The 19473-nt window shown below is 39.0% G+C and overlaps 1 protein-coding gene across 3 annotated transcripts in view; it reads left to right on the top strand.

Annotated features, from left to right (window-relative positions):
* Positions 1–19473, top strand: part of TAB3 (TGF-beta activated kinase 1 (MAP3K7) binding protein 3) — a 93873-nt gene that overhangs the window by 27813 nt on the left and 46587 nt on the right. For 2 of the 3 annotated variants that reach the window (XR_007132821.1, XM_047764751.1), the window contains exons 2-3: positions 10195–10267; positions 10518–10630. The exons of the other annotated variant lie outside the window; for it this stretch is intronic. The gene's annotated coding sequence lies outside the window, so the exon portion shown is untranslated. The remainder of the gene's footprint in view (positions 1–10194; positions 10268–10517; positions 10631–19473) is intronic. 3 annotated transcript variants of the gene reach the window in all.

The raw sequence follows: 19473 nt of genomic DNA, 5'->3' as shown, positions 1-19473 counted from the left end.
TGTAATCTTTCTCTTTTGAACATTTAATCCATTTATATTTAATATAATTACTGACATTTCGAGATGACAGCATTATATTTTTGTCCCACCTGTTCTGTATTTCTTTTTCTCTTGTTTATTTGATTATATTTATATCATTTTTCCTTTATTGATTCAAATATCACATTCATTTTAATTTTTTTCTAGGGGCCACACCCAGGGCATATGGAAGTTCCTAGGCTAGGGGTCGAATTGGAGCTATAACCTCTGGCCTATGCCACAGCCACAGCCATGCCAGATCTGAGCTGTGTCTGTGAGCTACACCACAGCTCACAGCAGTGCTGCATCCTTAATGCACTGAGTGAGGCCAGAGATTGAACCTGCATCCACTTTTGTTACTGCTGAGCCACAATAGGAATACCTTCACTTTAATTCTTTTCATGATTGCCCTAGCACTCACAGCATGTATATGTCAGTTATCAAAGTTTAATGTTGATTGATAACTTTTATCTTCTTCTTGGTTGACGCAAGAAAACTGAAACACCATTGTTCCATTTACCCATCTCCTGACATACATGCTCTTGTCCTCTAGCTTAATATTCTGTATATATATTTTTTTACAAAATGCTCTCCTTGTTTAATGTGTATCATTTAATGGGTTTGGAGATAAGTTTCTGTGCATATTTTATACAGTCAGTGTTTCACTAGGTTTTTCACATGTTAATTTAAACTTTAATGGTTCTTTTCATGCCTTTTTGCATTTGTGACCTTCCATTTTGCATCAGTTTTCTTGTATGATTTTTGGAGTTCTGGTGGATGTATATAAACTGCTTTTATTGGTTTGAGACTATATTTCTTTTTTTGTTTTTGTTTTTGGCTCTCTGGCTGCATATGGAGTTCCCTGGCCAGGAATCATATCTGACACCACTGCTGCTGCAATGCCTGAGGCATCGTTAGAGCCTTTAACCCACTGTGCCTGGCCAGGGATTGAACCTGTGACCTGGTGCTGCTAGATGCATCTAATCCTATTGCTGCACATTGGGAACTCCTCATTCTTGGTGATTATTTTCTCTGCAGTGGAATACTAGGTTAGCAGTTGTTATTTCTGTTCCTTAGAGATTCCATTACACGTTTTTTAGCTTCTGTTTTTCTTGTTGAGAGTTAAGGTATCCATGTAACTGGTTGTTTCTTTGAAAGTTATCTTTTCCTTCCTCAGGATGCTTTTAAATTTTTCTTTGTTGGTTTTCAGCTAGAAACTCATTGAGATTCTTAATGTGGTTTGACATCTTTCATCATTTTTGGAATTTTTCAGCCATTTGAATATTGCTTCTAGCCCATACCATCTCTCCTTTCCTTCTGGCATTCTAAGAAGTGAGTTAGACCTTCTCACTGTATCCTCATGTTTCTTATCCTCTCTTCGTTCTGAGCTTTTTCCCCCGACCTGTCTCTAATTCACTGTCTCAGCTATGACCACTGTCTGTTAAACCCGTTCATTGAGTTGTTAATTTCAGTTTTTGTATTTTTCAGTAACTTAATTATTCTTTGTTTTTTTATTTTTATTTTTGCCTTTTTTTTCATCTTTTGAGGGCCGCACCTGTGGCATATGGAGGTTCCCAGGCTAGGGGTCGAATCGGAGCTGTAGCTGCCAGCCTGTGCTACAGCCACAGCAATGCCAGATTCAAGCTGTGTCTGCAGCCTACACCACAGCTCACAGCAATGCTGGATCCTTAACCCACTGAGGGAGGCCAGGGATCGAACCCACGTCCTCATGGATGCTAGGCAGGTTCGTTAACCACTGAGCCATGACAGTAACTCCTCTTTGTTTCTTTTTAAAAATCTGATATATTAATTTTTATGGTTTCTAGTTCATTGCTGAGATTTTTAAGTTTGGTTTTCATCTTCTTGAATGTCGTATGTATGATTTAAAATCTATGTTTTGTAGTTCCAAACTTTGGAATCTGTATCAGTCTCTCTCTTCCTCTCTCTCTTTTTTTTTTTTTTTTTTTTGGTCCTTTTAGGGCTGCACCTGCAGCATATGGAAATTCTCAGGCTAGGGGTTGAATTGGAGCTGTAGCTGCAAGCCTGTGCCACAGCCACAGCAATTCTAGATCCGAGCTGCATCTGTGACCCACACCATAGTTTACAGCAATGCCAGATCCTTAACCCACTGAGTGAGGCTGGGGATTGAACCTGCCTCCTCATGGGTACTAGTTGGGTTTGTTATTGCTGAGCCATGACACAGGAACTCCATCTATGAGTATCTTTTAATTGTTTGTTTTTTTTCTGTGACTTTTGATCTTATTCTCTTGTCTCCCCATGTGCTTGGTTGTCTTTCGTTGTGTACTGGGTGTTGGATTTGAAAAAATAACTTGAGAAATCATTTGAGACAAGGATGATATCTTCCAGGAAGGATTTTTGCAGGGGTGTGGCAGGGAGTGGCATCTACTTGAGGGAATCTAAGATTACTTAGTCTAATCTCAGCTTTTTTTTGTGTGCCAACCAGATGATTCAAGGCCACATTGCATTCAGTGTTTGGACTGTTTAATTTCCAGTTCACCCATATTTCTAAGGTGTAGCCCTTAGGTTTCTAACCTGAGGGTTGGAAGGAGGATTTTCCTTTTGTCCTTCAGGGTCTGTCTGTCAAATACAATTTAACTTCTAGTTTCTTCTGGATTGCTGGGGTCATCTCTCTGAATTCCACTCCTTTAATGGATCTGAAAGCACTATCCTGTTGGTTCTTTGATTCTTTAAGAAAGCCATTTCTTGTATTTTTCCCAACTCTATTATTTGTCTTTAGTGGGAAAGTTTGTTCATGTTGCCTAATGTGGCATAATCAGGAGAGTGCTTCCTATTGGCTCTTTATGGCAGAATATGATTTTGTCATGTTTTCTAGGACTTCAGACTCAGCCCCTGGTTTTCTTTAAGTTTTGTTTTATATAGCTGTACTCACCTGGATAATTTTGTACATTTTAATTAAAAGGTTATATAGTGTATGTATTTAATTATAAATAAATTGTTATCTGAATACTCAGCAGGATTTTATTCTCTTCAGCCTTGGGCAGCTTCTAGCCTTGATAATGGACAGATATATTGTGTTTAAGTTTCAGCTAAAAATAGTCTCTGGAATGACTCTTAGAACATGAAATCCCTCTTAACTGCTATTGATATTGGAGTGTACAATGTGAACTGATTTAATTTTTTTGGCTACATCCTCAGCAGGCAGTAATTCCCAGGCCAGGGATCGAACCCTCGCCATAGCACTAAGCAGAGCCACAGTAGTGACAGAGCTGGATCCTTAACCCACGGAGCCACCAGGAAACTCCTCAACTAAGTTTTTTTCCTTCCTCTCGTAGAAAGGAATGCTTTCCTAGTTATACTGTTAACATCATGACTTTGTCTTACTGTACCTATATGTAGATATAATATATATCTGTCCTTGTGAAATAGAAAAAAAGGAGTTAGTTCTGCTGAGATTCCTTTTTGCTGCCATATGAAAGCTCTTAGACAACCTCTTGAATGAATATGGAAATAGGACTTAATAGAGGTCAGGTAACTTGTCTGTGGCCCCACACCTGGTGAGTGGCTTAAGTTGTCTATGACTATTACAGTGTTTTATTTCAGTTGTTGTGGCCAGTTTAAGCTTGTCTATAGACACTCTTTGACCTTCCAATTTTGTCATTTTGTGCTTTCTTCTTCCTGTATACCATATAATATAATCACCTCATGACTCATCCTAAAGCTTGAGAAAATTGGGAGATTACTCCTTCATATCCCATTCTCACTCCCCCTCACCACACCCCCTTTCTGGAATATGGTCACACCAGCTCTGGAATTTGCCACCTCTTCCCTGTTGGAAAGCTTGATTTGTCACTAATCCTTTCTCACCCTACATGTGCAGTCAGTCCCTTTCCCTCTCTTTAGACATACCTCAGTTTTTCTTTTTCTTTTTTGGCTGCACCTGTGGGGCATGTAGAAGTTCTCAAGCCAGGGATCGAACTTGTGCCACAGCAGGGATCCAAGCCACTGCAGTGACAGTGCAGGGTCCTTAACCTGCTATGCCATAAGGGAACTCCTAGACATGCCTCAGTTTTTCTAATTCTAAAAAAGATGGCTCTTTCTAATACACTGTCCATCTTTTTGTCACTCTTAGGGTTCAACTCACACTCTCTAGCTTCTTTTCTCAAGTATCTTTTGTAATTCTGTTGTTCTTGCTTTTCTAATCACTCTAAATAAGATCCTAGCCAAAATCTTGTTTGCTCAGATCTTGGTCTTAGGGAGAGGAAAAGGGTCTGTTCCCAGCAGTAGAGTCGTGTTCCCTTTATGTCTGGTGGTGCCTTTGCTTCTGAATGGTGCTCACATCTCATTTTCAACATCTTTGTAATGAAAACCGTGAACAGTTATCTTACATTAGGACTGTGAATCTCAAAAGCCCCTTATTTACTTCCCTGGTATTCAGTTACTGCATGTTTAAAGGTATGCAGATGCTGCCTCCTCAAATTTGCTAATACTCCATTTTCTCTTGATAATTTTTTAAAAAAATTCCCTATCCATTCTTTTCTTGGAGGTTCATTCATTAGTTTTATGCCCCATCTCACTCACAAATCTGTCATGCTTTAAAATATTGATAAAAATAAAATATTGATAAAATCGTGAGTGGTACCAGTATCTTTTGCATTTCTTCTTTCAGACCTTTGCATTTTTCTCCTTCTTTACCATTAAAATCCTGCATCTTTTCTTTTGTCTACTTTGATTATTTTTCTTCAGTAAACTTAATTTACTTGAATCCATCTCTTCTCTGAATTCTTTGTTATCAGGGTATTTGTTATTTTTCAGCAGCTCAAGAGTAAGCTTTGAGATAGGGTATGGGAAATTAAAAAAGAAAACAGGACATGGGCTTTATCCTTTTGTTTTATTACTTATTTCAGGGCCTTGCATATAAGATTTCATTAAATATTTAAGTTATATTTAATATTATAATTTGTTAGAAATTATGCTGATAATTACTAAATAATGTAGTTATTGAATCATAATAGTAATAGTAATTGATGTTTAAATATAATGATTTTGACTCTTTAAGGATTTTATTCCTGGACTGCTTTAAGAACTCTTTGAGTAGTTTCATATATTCAGCTTCTTTTTCTGTGGTCTCTGAACAAAAGAATGAAAACAATTAGTTTTTTGTTTTTTTTTTTTTTTTTTGCTTTTTAGGGCTGCACCCATGGCATATAGAAGTTCCCAGGCTAGGGGTCGAATCAGAGCTGTAACTGCCAGCCTATGCTACAGCCAGAACAACTCAGGATCCAAGCCATGTCTGCAACCTATCCCACAGCTCATGGCAACACTGGATCCCGGACCCACTGAGCGAGACCAGGGATCTAGCCGGCATCCTCATGGATACTAGTTGAATTCATTTCTGCTGTGCCACAGCGGGAAATCCGAAAATTATTAGCTTTTAAGTATTATTTTGAAAATGTTGTTTTTTCCCTCCTTAAGAGACTCTTTAGTGACTCCTAGTTGACTGTGTCCTTTCCTATTCTTTTCCACACCCACAGCATATATAAGTTCCTGGACTGGGGATTGAATCTGAGCCACAGCAGTGACGGGTGCCACAGCTGCATCAACACTGGGCAGGGTATTAAACCAGCACCACCACGGAGACAAGCTGGATCATTAATCCACTGTGCCACAGTGGGAACTCCCATGATTGTTTTTACTTATTTATTTTTATTTTTTTGCTTTTTAGGGCCGCATCTGCGGCATATAGAAGTTCCAAGGCTAGGTGTCCAATCAGAGCTACAGCTGCTGGCCTCCACCACAGCCACAGCAACTCAGGACCTGAGCCGCATCTGCGACCTACACCACAGCTCATGGCAACGCCTGATCCTTAACCCACTGAGCAAGGCCAGGGATAGAACCCAAGACCTCATCGTTCCTAGTCAAATTCATTTCTCCTGCGCCACGACGGGAACTCCTGATTGTTTTTATTTTTAACTTTTTATTTGTGAACAATGTATACAAATAAAAGGTTCAGTGAAGCTTTATGCCACTATCATCAATATTTCACCATACTTATTTCATCTTCTCCATACCTATTTTTTTTGCAGAGAACTTACAGCATATCCAAGACATTATTTCATCCCTAAATGACATGTATGTAAAACCACACATATTTTTACATAACTGCAATGTAGTGTCATATACAACACACCTGATAATGATTGCCCAGTTGCATATGTAATACTTAGTCCATGTTCAAGTTTCCTTGGTTGTCTAAAAACATTTTTTTGTCTGTTTGATTCATGAGAGGATTCAGGTGGTGGCAGCCCCATCCCTTCATGAAACCCCACTTTTCACCCAATGCTTTTAGCATTTATTGATTTCCATTGCATGGGTTAGTTATTAAAAGTTGCAAAATTATGAGTGTTTTAATTTAGTCACTTCTGCTATTATTATCTGACACTTCTCTCTGGAAGAACTTTTTCCTCATTTACTAAGGCCACTGGGTTAAACTGAAATATCTAGTCAGTTCTTGATTTTAATATCCTCTACGGGGGAACAGAAGACTCTACTTTTTTTTTTTTTTTAAGTTAAGACTCTTTATATTATTTCACTAGGCTTATGATAAAGTACATATCTTCCTTCTTGAGAAACTTAAACTTATACCTGAATGGTAGATTAGCGATTTTGTGGGTTGGGCTCTGGAGAGGGCCCTCCCAGTCCTGAATGAGCAGTTACAATTCTCTTGAGTGTGTACAGAGGAGTGTGGTGGGACAAAGAAAGGAAACATATATCCCCTTTAATGTTGGGCCTTGTACTGAGGGTGTGGTGCTCACTTGGGATGTAGAAATTTTTTGTTTTTAATCACTTTACAATTTTTAATTTAATTCATCTATTTCTTGGCCATACATGCAGCATATGAAAGTTCCTGGGCCAGGGAGTGAATCCAAGCTGCAGAAGTGACTGGAGCCACTGCAGTTGAATCCTTAACTCACTGTGCCACAGCAGGAACTCACCTCAGTTTGTTTTGGAAATTTTAAACATTCTTCTGCTTTACCAGAGAATAAGTCAGACTCAGTATAGAGTCATTTAAATTTAAAGACCTAAATAAATTTAAAGACCTGTGGTACTTAAAGTGTCCCAGCACTGTTTTGTAATCAAACTCATTAAATTTAATGTCTAATATATCATGGAAAGCCGCAGGGACCCCTGATGCTTTGCCAGAGATGCATCTAAAGTACCTGTTAACTTTCCCTGAAGCCACAAACCTCAGAAAATCTTTGGCCATCATCTCTGCTGTTGCCAGCTCTGCCTTAGGCACTAGAGGTGACTGATTGGGAAGGGGAATAGGGTGATTCAGGCAGTCGGGTGAACTTTTTGTTACTAGTGATTGAATCTAAACTTCATTTATTGACATTTCAGGTAGTAAGGTGTACAAATGACTGCTTTCTTTTTTTGATCATCTTTTATTTGTACACTGTATCTCTTGCTCTTATGGTCTTCCTTAAACCTTTCACAGTTTCAATCTTACCTCTTTAGTCTTCCATTTATTGAGGGCAGCATCTTCAGCCTTTTCTTTGTTTTTTTTTTACCTTGAATTGTTGTTGCGTGTCAAACTGGTCAAGGCATTTTAGTTGAAGTTTCACCATTTGAAACATTGGAGGTAAGGACTGTTAATCTCTGTATGTGTCCTATTTTTTTTTTTTTTTGGCCACGCCCGTGGCATGCAGAAGTTCCCAGGCCAAGGGTTGAACCCGTGCCACAGAAGCGACCCAAGTCACCACTGCCATGACAATACTGGATCCTTAACCTGCCATAGGAGAACTCCAAATTAGTTCCTAAATAAGTCAGAGCTTTTGCAAACTTTTTTTTTTTTTTTGGCTGGCCCACAACTTAGGGCCACACTAGATCCTTAACCCACCGAGAGAGCCCCGGGATAGAACCCGCATCCTCACAGAGACAGCATTGGGTTCTTAACCTGCTGAACTGCAAATGGGAACTCCTCAGTTCAGTTTTTTGAATCAATATTTAACATACTATGTGTGAAGCACTCTGATATTTTCTCTCTCTTTTTTTTTTTTTCTTTTTTGTTCTTTCTCTGGGGCCTCACCCACGGCATTTGGAGGTTCCCAGGCTAGGGATCTAATCAGAGCTGTAGCTGCCGGCCTACACCACAGCCACAGCAGCGCCACATCCGAGCTGCATCTGTGACCTACACTATAGCTCACAGCAACGCCGGATCCTTAACCCACTGAGAAAGGCCAGGGATCGAACCCGCAACCTCATGGTTCCTAGTCGGATTCGTTAACCACTGGGCCACAACAGGAACTCCTGATATTTTCTCTTATGTTTCTTTTTTCTTAAATGCTTGTCACCACCCAGTAAATTTATTATACGGTTTACTAATAGGTCACACCTCACCATTTGTAAAACACTCTCCCAAGTAATCTCTAAGTAATAAAATGTGAAGATGATCTGCCTCTGGCATGTATGTTACCAATAGATTGCCTATCTGTCTTTTTAGATAATGACATTTAAGAATTGACCCAGGAGTTCCCGTCTTGGCGCAGTGGTTAACGAATCCAACTAGGAACCATGAGGTTGCGGGTTCAGTCCCTGCCCTTGCTCAGTGGGTTAAGGATCCGGTGTTGCCGTGAGCTATGGTGTAGGTTGCAGACGTGGCTCGGATCCCACGTTGCTGTGGCTCTGGCGTAGGCTGGCGGCTACAGCTCCGATTGGACCTCTAGCCTGGGAACCTCCATATGCCGCGGGAGCGGCCCAAGAAATGGCAAAAAAAAAAAAAAAAAAAAAGAAGAATTGACCCAGTAAAGACCCTGGAACACCTCAGCCAGAGCAAATTAGATGCCCAGTTATTTGAAAGTCCTATATTTTGTCATTTATACTAAGTATTTAGTGTGCAAAGACACTGTAGCTCATAGAACAGGTTTGGTGTTCTTTCTCAAAGTGTAAATTTTATAAAGCCTAGAGGAAAACAAGAAGTTGATAAACATTAGTTCAGGTGCTAAAAGTGGTAACAAACACTAATGACTTTTATAGGCATTTAGGAAGGGGAGAAAAATGTTCTGATTCAAGTTGATGGGGAAAAGATTAACATCAATGTGGGATGGATTTTGTATTGTCATATCAGAGATCGTTAAAAGCTATATCACATGGTTCAAAATAGCATTAATGTAGGTGTTCATACTTGAAGTTCATTTTAAGGGTACTGTTTAAGTGAGAAATTAAAAAATAAAAATTATGGTTAAGAACTAAAAAAAATATAAATAGGATATATTATTTTAGCTCTACTGTGGCTTTAAAAAGAGATTGAGTCTGTAGATTAATTAGAAACTTGTATGTCTGAAGGCTCTGACAGAAGCCAGTTTTTGCCCTAAAATGATAAGGTTAACATTGAATTACTAGGTTTACCAAGAATGAGGATAGTTTCTAAATGATGGAGAGATAGAATACTTATCTGTCAAAATAAGCCAGTAAGGCCACAATTCTATATATAAATTGCTCTTCATGGAATAGAAATGGGTTATACAGTAGCATTTTTTTTTTTTGTCTTTTTAAGTTTTTTTTAAGGGCTGCACCCACAGCACATGAAGGTTCCCAGCCTAGGGGTTGAATTGGAGCTGCTGGCCTACACCACAGCCACAGCAATGTCAGATGCATTGCGACCTACACCACAGCTCACAGCAACGCCAGATCCTTAACCCACTGACCAAGGCCAGAGATCAAACCTGCAGCCTCATGATTCCTAGTTGGATTCTTTTCCGATGTGCCATGATGGGAACTTATACAGTACATTTTTTTTAAAGCTATGTACTATTTTGGCTATGCAGTTGAAAATTTTATATATGCTTGGTAGGCCTGGGCTTAATCCTTTCTTCTCTAGATAGAAGGGGGACTCAGGATGATAAGTCACAACCAGATGTGCTTTAGAAGCCTTAAGAAAACAGGCGGTGGACTGTTTGTCTTTCTGAACTGCTACTCTTTTCTGTGGGATAATTTAATTACTGTAGAAGATATTTGTGACCTAAAGGAAAAGAAAAATGTGATGATACTTGGGAAAGAACCAGTTGTCCTAAAAGTGTGGTCTAGCATCCTGTCTGCTGTTACTTTAAGACATCAGAAGTCTATGAGTTTTTGTCATTTTTCCATGTTGAGTTTGGAAGTTTATTAAGGGATAACTTAATCTCTTCATTTTGTCAGATTTCCAGTCTACTGAAAAGAATGTACTTTCAGAGCTGGAGATGTGAATAAAGAGTCCAGTGCCAGTTTTGAGGTAATTTAAAACATTTTAAGAAAAGAGATGTAATTTTTTTAATGGTTTTAATTTTTTTTAAAAAATCGAGATGATAATACAGATAGTTCCCTTCTACCTTGCACCCAGTTTCCTTTATTATTAACAGCTTACATTAGCATGGTACATTTGCTGCAATTAATGAGCCAATATTAAAACATTGTTATTAACTAAAATCTATACTTTATTCAGATTGCCTTAGTTTTTACCTAATGTATTTTTTCTCTTATAGGATCTCACCAGGATACCATATTATACTTACCGTCATGTCTCCTTAGCTCCTCTTGGCTTTGATTGGCTTGCCTTGTTTTGATGACCTTGTCAGTTACGAGGAGAACTGATCAGGTATTTTGTAGAATGTCCCTCACTTGGAATTTATCTGATGTTTTTCTCATGGTTAGACTAGTTTTATGGGGTTTTGGGAGGAGGACCATAGAGTGCCATTCTCTTACATTATATCAAGGGTACATACTATCATCATGATTTTTTTTTCTTTTTACGGCCATACCTGCGGCATGTGGAAGTTCCTGGGCTAGGGATCAAATTGGAGCTGCAGCTGTGGGCCTATGTCACAGCTACAACAGCAACACCAGATCCGAGCCAAACCTTCACTGAAGCTTGTGGCAGTGCCGGATCCTTAATCCACTGAGTGAGGCCATGGATCAAACCTGCATCCTCACAGAAATGTCAGGTCCTTAACCCACTGAGCCACAATAGGAACTCTGTGATTTATCACTGTTAATGATGCCTCTGGTCACCTGGCTAAGAACATGTTTGTCAAGTTTCTCCCCTGTAAAGTCATTCTTTTTTTGTAAAAACTCCATTCTGTGCTGTGTTGTTTGAAAATAAGTCACTAAGTATAGTCCACACTTAAGGAGTGGGAAGTCGTGCTTCATCTCTTTGAGGGTGTTCTACATAAATTATTGGGAATTCTACATGGGAGATTGTCTCTTCTCCCCCGTTTATTTAATTATTTAATCATTTCTTTGTGGGCTTAGCAATATTTATTTTATATTTGTTTTATATTTTGGGTCATAATCCAGTACTACCTTATTTATTTTGTTGCTCAATTTTTTTTTTTTGTCTTTTTGCCTTCTCTAGGGCCACTCCTGCGGCATATGGAGGTTCCCAGGCTAGTGGTCTAATCGGAGATGTAGCCACTGGCCTATGCCAGAGCCACAGCAAGGCGAGATCCAAGCCACATCTGCAACCTACATCACAGCTCATGGCAATGCTGGATCCTTAACCCACTGAGCAAGGCCAGGGATCAAACCCTCAACCTCATGGTTCCTAGTCGGATTCATTTACTACTGAGCCACGACGGGAACTCCTGCTCAGATTTTTTGTTTTGGCCATTGGGAGCTCTTTTGGTTGGCTCCTATGTCATTTTGATATGCTCTCATCTTTTTTTTTTTATTTTTATTTTTTAGCATTTTCTTACTTTATGGTATACAAGGTACAACATACTCCAGGCTCATTCTATATATCCCCTGTTCCAGTTCTAGAATCAGCAATTTCTGCACAAAGGCCAGATTTCTTTTTTCTTATTTTTTTTGTTTGAGTGTACCTGTGGCATTCAGAAGTTCAAGGGCCAGGGATTGAACCCGAGCCACAGAAGTGACAGTGCTGAATCCCTAACCTCTAGGCTACCAGGGAACTCCCAGATTTCTTTTATTAGAGAATGGTATTGGAAATCAAGATCTGGGTGCTAGGCGTGAATGTTACTGCTAGAGTTTCAGCTTTTCTAGTCCTCTTAGCTGAAATTCTGTGTATATATGCATATCTTGTATATTTATGCATATCTGTAAGTATTCCTATGCATCCATTTCTGTATATCTGTCTATCAATATTAGGGTAAACATGAGTTCATACTGATGTCTCTAATCTGTCACCACATAGGTCATTCTAGCCTCCTCCCCTGGCTAGTCTGTGACCTCCCACTTCAACAGTGAGAAACCTGGTTCCCACCATTCACCATCCATTTACTTAATTGTTCAGTCCCAGTGTACATGCATAGTTGTATGAGTTTCATTAACCTGAATCTCCCATGAGTAATAATATCAGAATTTTTTTTTTTTGTCCTTTGTCTCTTTAGGGTGGCACCTACAGCATATGGAGGTTCCCAGGCTAGGGGTCGAATCAGAGCTGCAGCAGCCGGCCTGCACCACAGCCACAGCAACTCAGGATCCTTAACCCACTGAGCAAGTCCAGGGATTGAACCTCACGGATACTAGGCAGATTCGTTTCCACTGAGCCATCATGGGAATGCCCAGTAATAGCAGAATTGTTAACCTGTACCCCATGGGAAGCAGGTTTATCAACTAGAGTACAATGCTTATGTACAGTTCTTTTTGCCTGTACTCTTACAGACTCCACTCATTTCCAAAGTTATTTAGATAAGCAGCTTTCCCCCTTATCTCTTTCAGTGATACTGTTTCCTACATTTGTAATACAGTTAGATTCTCTCATATTGTTCTCATTCCTTCCTGGGATCCCCTGACCTTCTAAAAGATTTTTTAAAATTTGTATACTTTAAGGTTTGCTCTTTGTGTTATAAAGTTCTATGGGTTTTGACAAATGTATAATGTCATGAATCTACCATTATAGTATTACACAGCATAATTTCACTGACCTAAAAATCTCCTTTACTTTACCAATGAACCCCCCCTTCCTCCACACAAACCTCTAGCAACCACTGATCTTTTAACTGTCTATAGTTTTTCCTGTGACAAAATGTTCTTGAGACATTAAAAATTTTTTTATTGAAATGTAGTTGATTTACAATGTTGTGTCAATTTCTGCTACACAGCAAAGTGACTCAGTAATACATACATACATATATAGTTTATCCATTCTAAATGCGATAGTTTGCATCTACTAACCCCAAACTTCCAGTCCATCCCATTCCCTCTCCCTCCCCCTTGGCAACCACAAGTCTGTTCTCTGTGATTGAGTCTGTTTCTGTTTTTTACATAGGTTCCTTTGTGCCATTTTTTTGTCTTTTTAGGGCCACACCCACGGCATATGGAGGTTCCCAGGCTAGGGGTTGAATTGGAGCTATAGCTGCCAGCCTATACCACAGCCTCGGCAACATGGGATTTGAGTCGTGTCTGTGACCTACACAATAGCTCATGGCAACACTGGATCCTTAACCCACTGAGCAAGGCCAGGGATCGAACCTGCATCCTCATGGATGCTAGTCAGATTCATTTCCACTGAGCCACGACGGGAACTCCTGTGCCATATTTTAGATTCCACATATAAGTGACATCATATGGTATTTATCCTTCTCTTTCTGACTTACTACTTCACTTAGTGTGATAATCTCTAGTTGCATGCATGTTGCTGTGAATGGCATTTTTTGTTCTCTTTTGCGGCTGAGTAATACTCCATTGTGTATATACACCACATCTTCCAAATCCATTCATCTGTCCATGGACTTTTAGGTTGTTTCCATGTCTTGGCTATTGTGAATAGTGCTGCTGTGACCATAGGGGTATATGTATCTTTTTGAATTATAGTTTTGTCTAGATATATGCCCATGAATGGGATTGCTGGATCATACAGTAATTCTATTTTTAGGTTTCTGAGGAACTTCCATACTGTTTTCCATAGTCGTTGTGCTAACTTAAATTCCCAACAGTGTAGGAGGTTCCCTTTTCTCTACACCCTCTCCAGCATTTATTATTTGTAGACTTTTTAATGATGGCCATTCTGACCAATGTGAGATTGTACCTCATTGTAGTTTTGATTTGCATTTCTCTAATAATTAGTGATGTTGAACATTTTTAAAGTCACTTTTTTTTTTTTTTTTTAAGGGCTGCACCTGTGGCATGTGGAGGTTCCCAGGCTAGGGGTTGAATCAGAGCTGTAGCTGCTGGCCTACACCACACACACAGCAACACCAGATCTGAGCCATATCTGCGACCTAGAGCTCATAGCAATATTGGATCCTTAACCCACTGAGCAAGGCCAGGGGTCGAACCCACAACCTCATGGTTCCTCGTCGGATTCGTTAACCACTGAGCCACGACGGGAACTCCACGACGGGACTTTTTAAAGGAAACCTTTGAATTCTCTAACCTAGATAACATTTTTTTCCCAACTGTCAGCTCATTCTTAATTGAACAAAATATTTCTAATAAGAATCAAAGCTTCCCCATTTCTTTTTTCAGATACCACTTAATAAGGTCATTAAGCTTTGTTTATATTTTAATATCCTACCTCTGTGTTACCAACTTCAGAATTGGGAGGAGATCCCAAGTACCTTTATTTTTATTTTTGTCGGGAGGTCAGTAGGGGAAGGCAGGAAGTGACACATGTTATGTCCTGTATAGGGGACAGCTGGTAAATGGATACTCCCTTATGGGGAGAGTGTATTAAACTTAAATTTAATCTGAACTTGCTTTTATTTGTTTCTGGGGGATTATAGTTAACGTTAAAATGCCTTTGGTGACTTAATATGAGTATTTTGGTGTGTAGCCTATCTCTTTGGTGATAGAATATGAGATGGGTACAGTGACTATGTGACTATTTCAAAATGGTTTCCACTGTAAGGAAAATCCTGTAGAAATTATTTTGAATGCTCATTTGGGGAAATAATAATTATCATACTCCTATATCTCACTTATTTTTATTCAGTAGCATCCCTACACATATGCACAAAAAATTCTGAAATTAGAATTCTTACTCCTACAGTAAAATATCACTTGTTATGCTTCAGTATCAGTCACTTCTTGTTGCTGCTTACCTTGAAGAATTCACAGTCTGATACAGAAACTCTTCTGTTTTAAAGGCATATTTTGTTTTATAATGTCTTTAAGAGTTATGATATCAAAATCTTACCATGTAGCTTACAGTACAAGAGAGTAATGGTTTAAAGCATACACTTCAAGTTTGTATCCTGGCGTTGCTGCTTGTTAACTTTGTGACCACAGGCAAATTATTTACCCTCTCGGAGCCTTACATTTCCTCCACTTGTAAAATGTGGATGATAGTATTACCTCTCCCATGGGATGATAATGGGGTAAATGAGATAATCCCCATTAGCACAGAGCCTGGTACACAGATTTGGCTCAATAAATATGATCAAAAATCAAAACCTTGACTGAGAACCTCCAAAGCAACAAGAAAATGGATGAAAGTTCAAAGGTTTATGCTATTATACATGTTTCTGTTAAATAGTTATTACTTGGACAAGACTAATCAAAAAATGAATGGTTCTTTTATTTTTTAAGTCGTCTCAAGACAAGGCTAGCTTTTCTTCAAACTGGGAAATACTTCATCAAACTTAACATGCTAGCTGTGCTTGTCAGCCTGAGATACTGTTGCTTCTCCTGGGGCCACTTGGGGGTGCTGCTGAGATTTTACAGGAGGAACCAGCTTGCTAAACACTTTTTCACACATGGGAACAGGCTTGCGTGATGAATTATTGTACCCCAAATTACCACATCAGTAGCATACTGTTGAGACATACTAGACTAGACTATTACGTACAGTACTATCTTTTTTTAAATTTTTTTATTACTCAAATGAATTTATCACATCTGTAGTTGTATAATGATCATAACAATCTGATTTCACAGGATTTCCATCCCACAGTCCAAGCACATCCCCCCACCCCCCAAACTGTACTATCTTCAAACCTCTCTGTTGAACGCAGTTCAGGTATCACAGGCCCAGCAAGTATACCAGTGAATGAAGCAAGGCCAGGTGTCACTATTTGGAACACCAGAGGGAGTGTGAGGACTAGGCAATCTGGAAAGCATGTGTCCTTTCTAAACGGGTGAGTGATGCCTCAGCTTCAGCTGGTTGTTGACTACTGTTGCTAGATCTTCTAATTTGTCAGAGAAAAGCTAGATACTCATATTTTTATGTAAAATTCTCCTATTTTAAAGTGTGGCTCAGCTTTTTTTTTTTTTTTTTTTGCTTTTTTAAAATCTTTTTGGCTCAACTTACAAAGATTTTTTTTTTTATTATAGTTGATTTACACTGTTGTGTCAATTTTTTTTTTTTTGCACTTTAGGGCCACACCCATGGTATATGGAGGTTCTCGGGCTGGGGGACGAATTGGAGCTGCAGCTGCCAGCCTACGCCACAGCCACAGCAATGCGGGGTCTGAGCTGCGTCTGCCACCTGCACCATAGTCCAAGGCAGTGCTGGATACCCGACCCACAGGGATCGAACCCATATGCTCATGGATACTCGTTGGATTTGTTTCCACTGTGCCACAACAGGAACTCCTGTCAGTTTCTGCTGCACAGCAAAGTGACCCAGTTATACATATATATATATATATATATATTCTTTTTCTCACATTATCCTTCATCATGTTCCATCACAAGTGATTAGATATAGTTCCCTTTGTTACACAGCAGGATCTCATTGCTTATCAACTTTTTTTTTTTAATATGCCAAAGCCAAACTGAGTGGATTGGTGGGCTGGTTTTGGCCCATAGACCATTGATTTATAACCTGTGATGTAATTATTTTAGGAGGTGAGCTAAAATTTTGGCAGAGGTTAACAGTCAGGGCCATAAGAGCCCTGTATATTTGCTGAGCTCAGGAAAGACTCTGGAAACAAAGCACTAGGTGTTGAGGTCATTGTTGCATCAGAGCAGAGCTCTAGGTAAGCTTCCTTTCTGGTTGGGAAGAGGAATTATTTTGAGAAGAATCCCAGTGCTGGTATTTTGAGGAACAGATCTCACTGTGCCTTGTGGTGCCGACACTCCTGAATTAGGAGGGTAGCTGCACCACTAGAGATAGCCTCAGAGTGACTCCACTGCTAAGCATACCGTCCCAGCCCCCAGTTTCCATACTGCCTTCAGAAATTAGGAGTCCCACAAAGCTAACAGGCAACAAAAGGCTCAGCCTTACAAGTTCTCCTGGTTTATGTGGCTTCAGAAATGTGTGGCAATTGTAGGGTATATGCCTTCAGTATTTCGTCCTTCTTGATCTAGGGTTACTGCCCACACAGTCCACAATGTACAGCTGTGGCCATCTGTGCTTTAGTAGTGTTTCATGGGGGTTCCAGGAGTTTGGTCACTTCCTAGCTTAGCCAGTGCAGTTCAGATATTACTTGAGTCCTTTGCCTGTTTTAAGGTGTCAAATCATAACTCATCACTTTAATATTATATAAAAAGTGGCAGCCAGTTATAATATTGTTCAGAAACAAAGTCTATGTATTTTGCATAATCGTTGAATGAATTAATATATATGGACAAAATAGATTGTTTTGATTTATTCAAACATTCCCGTTCAAATCTGTGAGATCCTATATGACAGTGTTTCATTTTATTTGTATTCTATGGGATTAAATACAAAAACACAGTGTACTACTTTACTGTAAAACTTTGTTTTTTGAAGAAGCAGATTCATCTTATTGACTGGAATATTTTCTGTTTATAAACAGTCTTTCTTAGCCTCCCAGTAAGCAGAAAAATGAATTTTTTTTTTTCTTGGCTGCATCCACAGCACATGGAATTTCCTGGGCCAAGGATAGAACCTGTACCACAGCAGTGGCAATGCCAGATCCTTAACCCACTGAGCCACAAGAGAACTCCAGAAATTGCTTTTTAAAAAGTATTTTAGTATTTTATTTTTTAATTTTAATTTTAATTTTTTCTATTTATAGTTGGTGTACAATGTGCCACCTTCTGCTGTATAGCAAAGTGACTCAGTTATACATATATATACATTCTTTTATTTTTATATTATTTTCCATCGTGGTCTATCCCAGGGGATTGGACATAGTTTCCTGTGCTGTAATACATTAGGACCTTATTGTCTATCCGTTCTAAATATAATACTTTGCATCTACTATCCATTTTTTTCATATTCTTTTCCCATATAGGTTATGATAAAATATTGGGTAGAGTTTCCTATACTATACAGCAGGTCCCCATTGACCATCCATTCCATATACAGTAGTGTGCATATGCCAATCTCAACCCTCCAATCCATCCCTCCCCACCATCTGTCCACTTTTGGTAACCATAAGTTTGCTAAAGTATAGTTGATTTACAATGTTCCTTTAATTTCTGCTGTACAGCATAGTGACCCAGTCATATATACACATAGATTCTTTTTCTCATATTGTCTTCCATTATGGTCTGTCCCAAAAGATTGGATATAGTTCCCCGTGCTATATAGTAGGACTGCATTGCTTATCCATTCTAAATGTAATAGTTTGCATCCACTAACCCTAAACTCCCAGTCCATCCCGTTCCTTCCCCATTCTCTTCCCCCTTGGCAACCACGAATTCATTCTCCATGTCTGGATGAGCCTGTTTTCTAGATAGGTTCATTTGTGCCATATTTTAGATTCTACATGTAAGTGATATCATATAGTATTTGTCCTTCTCTTTCTGACTTATTTCACTTAGTATGATAAGCTCTAGTTGCATCTATGTTGCTGTGAATGGATATTTAAAATTTTTATACTCATCAGAAAATTAAGTTTAAGAGTGTTTTATATCATGAAGTACTTAATGATTATTCATGTCAGTTGGTGCTTATGTGACTGAATGTTTATATGGGGCAGAGTGCTCATCACTTTCAAGATTGCTGACATAATCCCTTAAGAAGAATATGTTTTTATCAGTTTAGATTCCTACTTGCTGTGAAGAGTAGGTCTACTATTAATCTTTTCAGGTGGTAGCCATATTTGTGTGTGTGTAAGTGTTTGGCTTTCATTTTAAAACTTTTTTTTCTTTCTTTCTTTTTTTATTTTTATTTCTTTATATATATATTTTTTCTACTGCACAGCATGGTGACCCAGTTACACATACATGTATACGTTCTTTTTTCTCACATTACGTGTTCCATCATAAGTGACTAGACAGAATTCCCAGTGCTACATAGCAGGATCCCATTGCTAATCCATCCCGAAGGCAACATTCTGCATCTGTTTACCCCAAGCTCCCAGTCCCTCCCACTCCCTCCTGCTCCCTCTTGGCAACCACAAGTCTATTCTCCATGTCCATGATTTTCTTTTCTGTGGAAAGGTTCCTTTGTGCCATATATTAGATTCCAGATATAAGTGATAGTGTATGGTATTTGTCTTTCTCTTTCTGACTTACTTCACTCAGAATGAGAGTCTCTAGTTCCATCCATGTTGCTACAAATGGCATGATTTTGTTCTTTTTTATGGCTGAATAGTATTCCATTGTGTACCTGCATGTTCATTA

Source organism: Phacochoerus africanus, chromosome X, assembly GCF_016906955.1.
Source record: "Phacochoerus africanus isolate WHEZ1 chromosome X, ROS_Pafr_v1, whole genome shotgun sequence".
Taxonomy (NCBI): Eukaryota; Metazoa; Chordata; class Mammalia; order Artiodactyla; family Suidae; genus Phacochoerus; species Phacochoerus africanus.
Note: the sequence above shows the minus strand (reverse complement) of the source record. Positions and strands in the feature narration are given on the sequence as shown.